Source organism: Canis lupus, chromosome 12, assembly GCF_011100685.1.
Source record: "Canis lupus familiaris isolate Mischka breed German Shepherd chromosome 12, alternate assembly UU_Cfam_GSD_1.0, whole genome shotgun sequence".
Lineage (NCBI taxonomy): Eukaryota > Metazoa > Chordata > Mammalia > Carnivora > Canidae > Canis > Canis lupus.
Window position 1 is genome coordinate 18,931,726 of NC_049233.1, and position 9,567 is coordinate 18,941,292.

Genomic DNA, 9,567 nt, shown 5'->3' on the forward strand with positions numbered 1-9,567 from the left:
GGAGTGGTCAGGATCATGATGTAAGGTCCCTTCCAGCGAGGTTGAAGTGTCACCTGGCCGATATTGATGGAGGTCTGGGGGTGGCCCAGTCTCACAGAGGGCCCTCAGCTTAGGCCACACCTGCTCATGGGTTCGTTGTAACATTTGGAGGGAGAAAAGAAGTTGGTGATCATCAAATTCAGCAAGCACCTCAGGTTTTAAATTGGGGATAATAGGTGGAGGAAGATCCCGTAGGGAGTTAATCCCATCTTATATGGGGAGTTCCTCACCCTATATAGGGCAAAGGGGAGGAGAGTCACCCAGTCCCCGCCAGTCTCCAGGGTTAATTTAGTTAAGGTCTCCTCTAATGTTCTGTTCATCCTCTCTACCAGTCCTGAGCTCTGGGGCCTATATGCACAATGTAATTTCCAATCTGCCCCAAGTACGAGTGCCACTCCCCGTGTTACCTTAGAGACGAATCCTGGGCCGTTGTCTGACCCAATTCTAACGGGAAAACCATACCTCGGTAAGATGTTTTCCAGCAGTTTCTTGGTCACGGTCTGTGCCGTTTCATGTTTGGTGGGAAATGCCTCTGTCCATCCTGAAAAAGTATCTACAAACACTAGTAAATACCTATACCTGTATTTTCCAGGTTTTACCTCAGTGAAGTCCACTTCCCAGTAGGCTCCTGGGTGGTCCCCTCGGAGCCGGGTGCCCGGGTTAGATCCATGGGCGGTGGCATTAGTTAACTGGCATGCGTGGCAGCTTGCCACAATCTGCTCAATCTTTGCTCGAGAGTCTTTAATAGTGATCTTTGCATGTCGTATGAGGTCTTCCGTCTTCCTTGTTCCCATGTGAGTACTCCCATGCATTTTGGATAGGACTCGCCGTCCTAGTTCCTCTGGCAAGATGATGCTGGAGTCTGCGGCCCTTCACCAGCCACGCAAGCACTGGGTCATAGGCAAGCGTTTGATCCAGTGTAAATCAGCATCAGTATAGTTGGGGGTGTCAGGCAGGGTCGGTGCCCCCGGATCAGGTAGCGTGGTAGTTAAGACCTCGGTCACCAAAAGGGCTGCCTCCTTTGCTTTTAAATCGGCTAGGCGGTTTCCCTGGCTACTGGCGTGTCTGCCTTTTGGTGCCCCGGACAGTGGATGATGGCTAGGGCCTTGGGCAGCCAGAGGGCCCTCAGAAGTTCAGGAATCTCTGTTTTTTTTTGTTTTTTTTTTTTTTTTTTTTATGATAGTCCTCACAGAGAGAGAGAGAGAGGCAGAGACACAGGGAGAGGGAGAAGCAGGCTCCATGCACCGGGAGCCCGACGTGGGATTCGATCCCGGGTCTCCAGGATCGCGCCCTGGGCCAAAGGCAGGCGCCAAACCGCTGCGCCACCCAGGGATCCCCCTCTGTTTTGTTTTTAACAGTCTTCCCCTCTGCTGTCAGAAGCCCTCTCTCCCTGTAAAGGGCTCCGTGGATGTGAGCGGTGGCGAAGGCGGACCTCCTGTCCGCGTAGATGTTTACTCGTTTACCTTCCCCCATGGCCAGCGCCTTGGCCAGTGCGATCAGTTCTGCCCGTTGAGCAGACGCTCCAGCTGCCAGTGGCCCCGCCCAGACGGTCTCCGTTTCTGCGGTCCCCGCTGCCCCCGCATATCTGACTCCTTCTCGGACAAAACTGCTGCCGTCCGTGTACCAGGTGGCGTCCGCATTCGGCAGTGGCTGGTCCTGGAGATCAGCTCTGATTCCGTGCACCTGTGCCAAAATTTCTTGACAGTCATGCAGACGGGGGTCCCAGTCTGGGTTAGGGAGTAGCGTTGCCGGATTCAGGGTTGTCGGTGGCTTAAATAAAATTCTGGTGGGGTTTAGCAGCAGGCTCTGATAATGGGTCAGACGGGCATTGCTGATCCAGCGGTCTGGGGGCTGTTTGAGTACCCCTTTAATAGCATGTGGGGTGCTAACATGCAGTTCTTGCCCCATGGCCAGTTTGTCTGCATCCTTGACCATAGTGGCCACCGCAGCAATAATTTTTAAGCATGGGGGCCATCCAGCAGCCACCGTGTCCAGCTTTTTGGAGAGATAGGCTATGGGTCTCTTCCAGGGACCTAAGTGCTGGATAAGGACCCCTTGTGCCACCCCGTCTTTCTCATCCACATACAGGTAGAAGGGCTTGGCTAGATCAGGCAACCCAAGAGCCGGGGCAGACAGTAAGGCCTGTTTAAGGTCATTAAAAACTCTGTTCATGGCCTCTGTCCATTCAAAATTTTGCTGGTGCCTGGTGGCCTCATAGAGGTGTCTGACCATCTCAGCAAAACACGGAATCCATAAGCGACAGAACCCTGCTGACCCCAGGAATTCACGTACCTGGCGGATGGTCTGCGGCTGTGGGATTCTTAAGACAGTTGCCTTCCGGGCATCCGTCAACCATCTTTGTCCATCCTTTAATTTGTACCCAAGGTAGCTCACCTCTGCTCTGCAGATCTGGGCTCTTTTAGCTGAGGCCCAGTATCTTAAGGCCGCTATGGTCTGGAGCAAGTCCCTGGTGCTTTGCAGGCATGCGTCCTGGTCCTCTGCCGTCAACAGGATATCATCTACATATTGTAATAAAGTCAAATGTGGGTGCTCGGAATGGAACTCACCCACGTCTTCATGTAAGGCCTCATCAAAGATGGTCGGTGAATTTTTGAATCCTTGTGGTAGTCGAGTCCAGGTGAGCAGGCCATTGATGCCTTTCTCAGGGTCCGTCCATTCAAAGGCGAAGAGGTCTTGGCTCCTGGGTGCTAAAGGCAGGCTGAAAAAGGCATCTTTTAAATCTAATACCGTATACCAAGTTTTGTCTGGAGGCAGGGTGGAGAGGAGGGTGTATGGGTTTGGGACCGTAGGGTGCATATCCTCTACTCGCCAGTTGACTTCCCTCAAGTCCTGGACTGGCCTGTAATCGTAGAGTGTGGTTTCCGAACTGGCAGCAAGGGAGTGTTCCAGGCCGATTGGCAGGGCCTTAACATGCCCGAGTCCAGTAGTCGCCGTATGTGGGGTGTGATTCCCTTTCGTGCTGCTAGAGGCATGGGGTATTGGCGGACCCTGACAGGGTCTGCCCCCGGCTTTAGTTCTATGTATATGGCCGGTCGATGCTGGGCCAGCCCGATTCCCCCAGTTTCTGCTCATGCTTGGGGAAATTCCCGCAGCCAATGGTCAGTGTCAGTCATTGGGGCTGAGGGCATTTGGTGGAGACGATATTCGTCTTCTAAACTCAGGACAAGCACCTGAATCGGGTGCCCCTTCTTGTTTAGAACTTTTGCCCCTTTGGGGTGGAAGCAAATTTGTGCCCCCATCTTGGTGAGCAAATCCCGACCTAACAACGGGTAGGGACACTCAGGGATGACCATGAAGGAGTGGGATACCCGGGCCATGCTGAGATCCACAGTTCTTCGGGTAGTCCATGAGTATTGTTTGGTGCCCGTGGCCTCTTGTACCCATGAAGTTTTGTTTGCCAATTTCCCTTGGGGTTGTAATAAAACCGAATGTTGTGCCCCAGTGTCCACTAGGAATTCAACAGGTTGCCCCTCCACTTTAAGAGTTACCCTAGGCTTGGGGAGGGGTGCCGAACCCTGACTCCCCTAATTGTCCAGGTCCTTCCATTTCCAAGATCTTGGCAGGGGCCTTAGATCTTTTGTTAGGGCAGCTTTTCACCCAGTGGCCCTCTTCTTTGCAAAAAGCACATTGGTTTTTGTTCAGCTTTGGGCGCTCCCGACGGGGACCAGGGCCATCCTCCTTACCTGTCCCCTGAAGCCAGCTTCTTGAGGTACCTCCGTCTTTCCTGTGGGTCGTCCATGGTTGTGGCCAGCAGGATCTTGGCCAGGTTTCGGGTCTGCCGGTCACTTAGTTTGGTTTGTTGCTCTTCCGGACTTTCTCTATTATTATAGACTCGTTCTGCCTCTATCACTAAGGCCTGCAAGCTCTTTTCTCCCAGTCTCTCTACTCTTTGCAATTTCTTTTTAATGTCCGGAGCGGCCTGGTTAACAAAAGCCATGATAATTGCGGCCTTGGTTTCTGGGGCTTCTGGTTCATAGGGGTGTACTGCCTAAAAGCCTCTATGACCCTCTCTAAGAAGGCTGCTGGACTCTCATCCTTACCCTGCCTCACATCATAGACCTTGGCCAGATTGGGAGGTTTGCACGCGGCAGCCTGGAGACCTGCCCCTAGAGCCTGGCGGGGGACCCGGAGTCTCTCCTTACCTTCAGCTGAGTTGTAGTCCCAGGTGGGGCGGGATAAAGGGAAGGCAGCATTTATGAGGTCTGGGTTTTGAGTCGGCTGTCTGTCCTCCTCTCCCAGGACAGACTTCCAGGCTTCCACCTGAATTGGTTCTCTCTCCTTGGTGGTGAAGAGAACCTGCAAGAGCTGTGGGCAGTCATCCCAAGTAGGCTGGTGGGTGAAGAGAACAGTATCTTAAAGTCCGATCAGATCTCTCGGATTATCAGAGAACTTTGCATTTTGGGTTTTCCAATTATATAAATCACTGGTGGAGAACGGCCAATATAACATTAGCTGTTCGCCAGTCTCATGGGTGGGGGGGGGAGGGGGGCTCCATGGCGCGGAGAGGAAGGGCGGTGGAGTCAGCCGGCCCGAATTCGGAGGTGGGGCCGTCTGGTGGGTCCAACCACGTGTCCCCACTGCTGGCCTGCGCACAGGGACTCCCTTGTCAGGGAGGGGTGGACGCCCCTTCTGCAGCTCCCGGTGTCTCCAATGGAGGGGCGGAAGGGGGAGGGGGTGCCCGGTAGGGTGGCGGGAGGATCAGGTCCTCTGGGGAGGAATCCTGGAAGACCGGATAAAGGGGTGATGGGGCGTAGAGTCGGTCTCCTTCCCGGCTTTCCGCAGGGCTAGAATCTCGGTGGGTCCTGCTTTGGGGGGTAAAATGGTTTTAGCCAAGGAGGGGGATTCTCGGTCATGTCCTGCCAGATCAGGATGTAGGGCACCTGGTCAGAGTGGCCGTCCGGTTTGTCCCTGAAGATCACGGCCTTAACCTGTAAGATAATAGGTAGGTGGAAAGTTCCTTCTCCGGGCCATCCCACGCCAAAGGGGATTGGCCATTCTGATATGCAATAAATTTGGAATCTCTCTCTCTGTATGTCTATGCTCAGAATACGAGCTCTTTCCCTAACATCCGAGAGGTGGGAGAGCATAAGAGACAGGGGAGTGGTTTCTGTCTCCCCAGTTATGTCCCCAATCCACACCAAGACACAGACAGTAAAGACGATTAACAAGGACACAACAACACAGACAAATGCAAAAAAAGTTAACAAGGACATAGTAACACAGACAAACGTTCCAGTGCGGCTGCAGAGACAAAACAGAAAGCAACCCGAAGGGCTGACAGTCAGACCTCCTTACAGATGAGGACCCCCATCCTCCTTACAGATGAGGACTCCTGTCCTCCTACAGATGAGGACCTCCGTCCTCCTTACAGATGAGGACCCCCGTCCTCCTACAGATGAGGACCCCCGTCCTCCTTACAGATGAGGACTCCCGTCCTCCTACAGATGAGGACCCCCGTCCTCCTTACAGATGAGGACTCCCGTCCTCCTACAGATGAGGACCCCCGTCCTCCTTACAGATGAGGACTCCCGTCCTCCTACAGATGAGGACCTCCGTCCTCCTTACAGATGAGGACCTCCGTCCTCCAGGCAGGGGCAAGAGACGTCTCCTCAAGACCCCCGGTCAATGGCCCGCCAGCGGGTCCACCTAAGCCAATGCGGACCTAATACAGATTGGAATTCCTACTGGTTAGAGCTCTCAGAGAATATGCACGCAAAAGGTGGAAAAAAGCTGAGTGCACTCACCACACGTGAAACCCTCCGGATGGGGTCCTGGAGGTTTCTTGGATCCCGGACGAGCCCCCAAATGTTGTGCCCAAGTTTGCGAATCCGAGAAACCACCAAGGAGCCGACACCGATGCAAACACACAAGGGTTTATTACAAGCTCGAGCTTGGGTCCAAGTGTACCTGACACAGCGGAGTAGGGACTTGGATCCCGAGACTAAGAGGCCTAGCAACTTTATAGGGGCCAGTGGCCAATGGGATACGCAGAAATTTGCACAGTCATGTCGCAGGTGGCCACACGCAGGTGGCCAATTGAATTACATCTTACCCTATAGCATCCACTTGAGCTGGCCTATTACTTTGGTCTGACCAAATTGGCGCGCACTTTTGGCGGGCACAAGGCGGGGTTACATTGTCATGAGCCGATTTCCGATTAGGGTGTGCCCAGCAGCTTGACTAGGGTGGGGCAGCGCCCTAAGCAATAAGCAGGTCATGTGGGGGTCCTACAGGAGGTGGCGGGGGCTGCACAAAATGGAGTTAGTCCTGCTCTGCTTGTCCAAGGGTTGGGGATTTTTGTTAAATTTCCTGGGTCCCACACCTGTTTACAGGCTCTCTCAAATATATAAATCTTTTTTTAAAAAAGCATGTTTATTCTTTACCTTTTGATAAGTTTCTCAGTATTTATCAATATATGTCTTGCAATTTTTTTTTTTCTTGCTCTTGGGGTAGTTTCAAAATGAATACCATCATCTCAATAGTTCTTCTTTCTGTTCATTCTTAAAAATCTTTTTTTGGGGATCCCTGGGTGGCACAGCGGTTTGGCGCCTGCCTTTGGCCCAGGGCGTGATCCTGAGGATCCGGGATCGAATCCCCCGTCAGGCTCCCGGTGCATGGAGCCTGCTTCTCCCTCTGCCTGTGTCTCTGCCACTCTCTCTCTCTTTGTGTGTGTGTGACTATCATAAATAAATAAAAATTTATTTAAAAAATCTTTTTTTGTTGTTTTATTACCATCTATTTTCTGTATACATATGGAATCCTACTTTTAGTTTCTCTTTACTATCTTATCCACTTTACTTTGCCTGTATAGGGTTTTCTCAATTTCTTTTCTATTTGTTTCATTTTATTTGCTTAAACTATTTCCATTTACTTTTTTCCCATTTTTATATCCTTCCAAAGAACATTTTCTTTTCTTTTTTTTTTTTGAACATTTTCTTAATATCATATTTTAACATATTATTACTCCTGTGATATCTTGAGATTAAGGCTTCTAGTTGTTTTACCTTTCTTCTTACCAGAGTTTGAGTTTTTCTTGTTTATAACAGGACTTGGCTAATTTTTATTTATTCAGTAGTTCAAGGATCTTTGAGAAAGTAATATCAATTATGACCAGAGCATGATTAGCAAAGATGCTGTTTTTCATTCTCTATTATGCAAGCTCAGACTCTCTTGTAAATAAATCTTATCCATTGTAACTGACCATTTTTTTTTTCAAATTATTATTTTTCAGACTCTTGGTGTAACCCACACGAAACAGTCATGAAAACAGTTTCTTAGTATATCTCAGTTGAGTTTGCTACACTGGGCTCATGCCCAAGGTAATAAAGTGCTTTGTAATAGTGGCATTTAGAGTAAGAAATAGAAAAAAAAGTGTAGGGGAAAGGCATTTGGGTGGCCTGTGCTCAGTCTTGAAGGTATTATTTTTCCTACCCCAAGTCATGAAAGTTAATATTCCTCTAACTATGGCAGTCTAGTGTAGAGGGAATTAGCAAAGGAAATTGGAGGCATGCCTTGTATATTTTATGTACAGTATCAACTTTCACTATAACAATAGAAATAGAGCAATAGAAACAGTTGATAAACTTCTGTAGCAAAAGCAGGAAACCTGTATCATTGAGAGATTATAGAGCCCATTACTCTTAGCATATCCCCATTGATGCCTATAGTTAACAAGACTTGCATGGAACATGAAGGAACAAGACTGAAAGTTGAGCCTTAACACTCAGCAGGTCTTCTGGCAAAATTCTTGCAAATAATTTCTTGAGGAAGGACTTGATTTGTACTTGCCCTTATGTATTATTCACAAGTGCCATTGAATAGAGTTAGTTAACCTACAGTAAAATGCATGTAATCTGTTGTGTGTTTAGTTCTCCCTAATAAATGTGTGTGTGGGTTTTTTTTTTCCTTAAAAGTGTCTTGCTTTAGGGACACCTGGGTGGCTCAGTGGTTGAGTGTCCGCCTTGGGCTCAGGGCATGATCCCAGGGTCCTGGGATGGAGTCCTGCATCAGGGTCCCCACAGGGAGCCTGCTTCTCTCTCTGCCTAGGTCTCTGCCTTTCTCTGTGTCTTTTATGAATAAATAAATTAAAAAAAATACATTTTAAAAAGTGTCTTGCTTTAAATAGCTGTTTTAGGATTAGCAGTAAAACATTTCCTGGTTGAACAATGCTATGGCATCACAACCTATAAAGCAGGTTTGATCTATATTTTTGACATATGTTGAGTTTCCTACTGTTTTCTTATTCTTCTAATCCTGAACCTTCCAACCCTGAGATTTAGTTGATACCAATTTTCAGCATCACCCTTGTCGTCAGGATTTCTGCCATATTTATTTGTATGCAGTGTGTCACTCTTGATCCATAATCTTATTTTTTCATGTCAAATTAAATCATTCTTTCATTCAGCGTGCCACACACTGTAGGCTTCTTGAACTTTATGCTATTTTTATTACATGTCCACCTTTGCATTGTGCTATCCCTATATTTTTGAGAATTTATTTAGTGTTGAGGCCTTTTTCCTTCTCAGACTCCTGTCGTTCTACTTGAAAGTTGTTCGTTCTTATTCCTTTATGCTCCATGCAAGTCTTCTCATTTTTTCTCCCTTCTGAGACTTTGTCTGCATATATACTGAACATATTTTTTTCAGTCTTTTTTTTTTTAATCTTATCCATTAATTTCTCTGGATGCTATTTTTTCTCCCAAGAACTGAATTGCCTCTTTTGAGAAATTTGTTCTCTTTTCCTTCCTTGGCAGGAGCCACCTTTCCTTGAGGTTGCTAACTGCTCTTGTCCATCTCCAGCATCTCTATTTTCGCATCACAATATGCAGTGTTTATTTTCTTGAAACCTTTTGCTGAGTTTTAATCCCAGGAGAATATTAAACATCTTTCACTCTGGGTCTTCAATATAGGATCATCTTTGCCAACGTCCTTTTGCCCATTGCTCCATCTTACACAGGTGGCATCACAGTAAGTGTGTTCTCATTGACCATATCGCTGTGGGCTTCTTGGTATGTTTACAATCCTTGTCTAGACTGCACAGTGCTTGCAGAAGGACAGCTGCTCTACTACATGGGCTCTTGGACCAGGTGTTGTAGAGGACTAGAGGTTCATGAAGCTGCCTGGAGAGCCACTGCTGGGTGTAGGAGAGGCGGATGGGCATGGCCCAGGACCTCTGCCTCTGATATTAACATGAATTCTTCTTAGATATTGGGATTCAGTGTAAGGTTTACATATAAAAAGAATAGTTTTACTACTAATAATATAGTTTGGAAGATGGTTGGTATAGTGAAGGAGCAAAGACCATGCAGATAGAAGGTTCTGTCTTACCAGCTGGGCAGGGTTCAGGACTGTCCTGTCCTCTGTAAAGTGAAGAGTATTTTCTTTAATTTATTTGAGAAGATTACATGGAATAGTGTGAGGATGCATGAGTAACTGAGAAATAATTTAAGGTATGACGTAAACTACTTGTATCAACATATATGTAACCAAAAAAAGGCAATGTTTAGTG

At 48.1% G+C, this 9,567-nt stretch overlaps 1 pseudogene; it reads right to left on the bottom strand.

Annotated features, from left to right (window-relative positions):
- Positions 1–221: 221 nt before the first annotated feature.
- LOC119876863 lies at positions 222–9,219 on the bottom strand (annotated as a pseudogene).
- Positions 9,220–9,567: the final 348 nt, after the last annotated feature.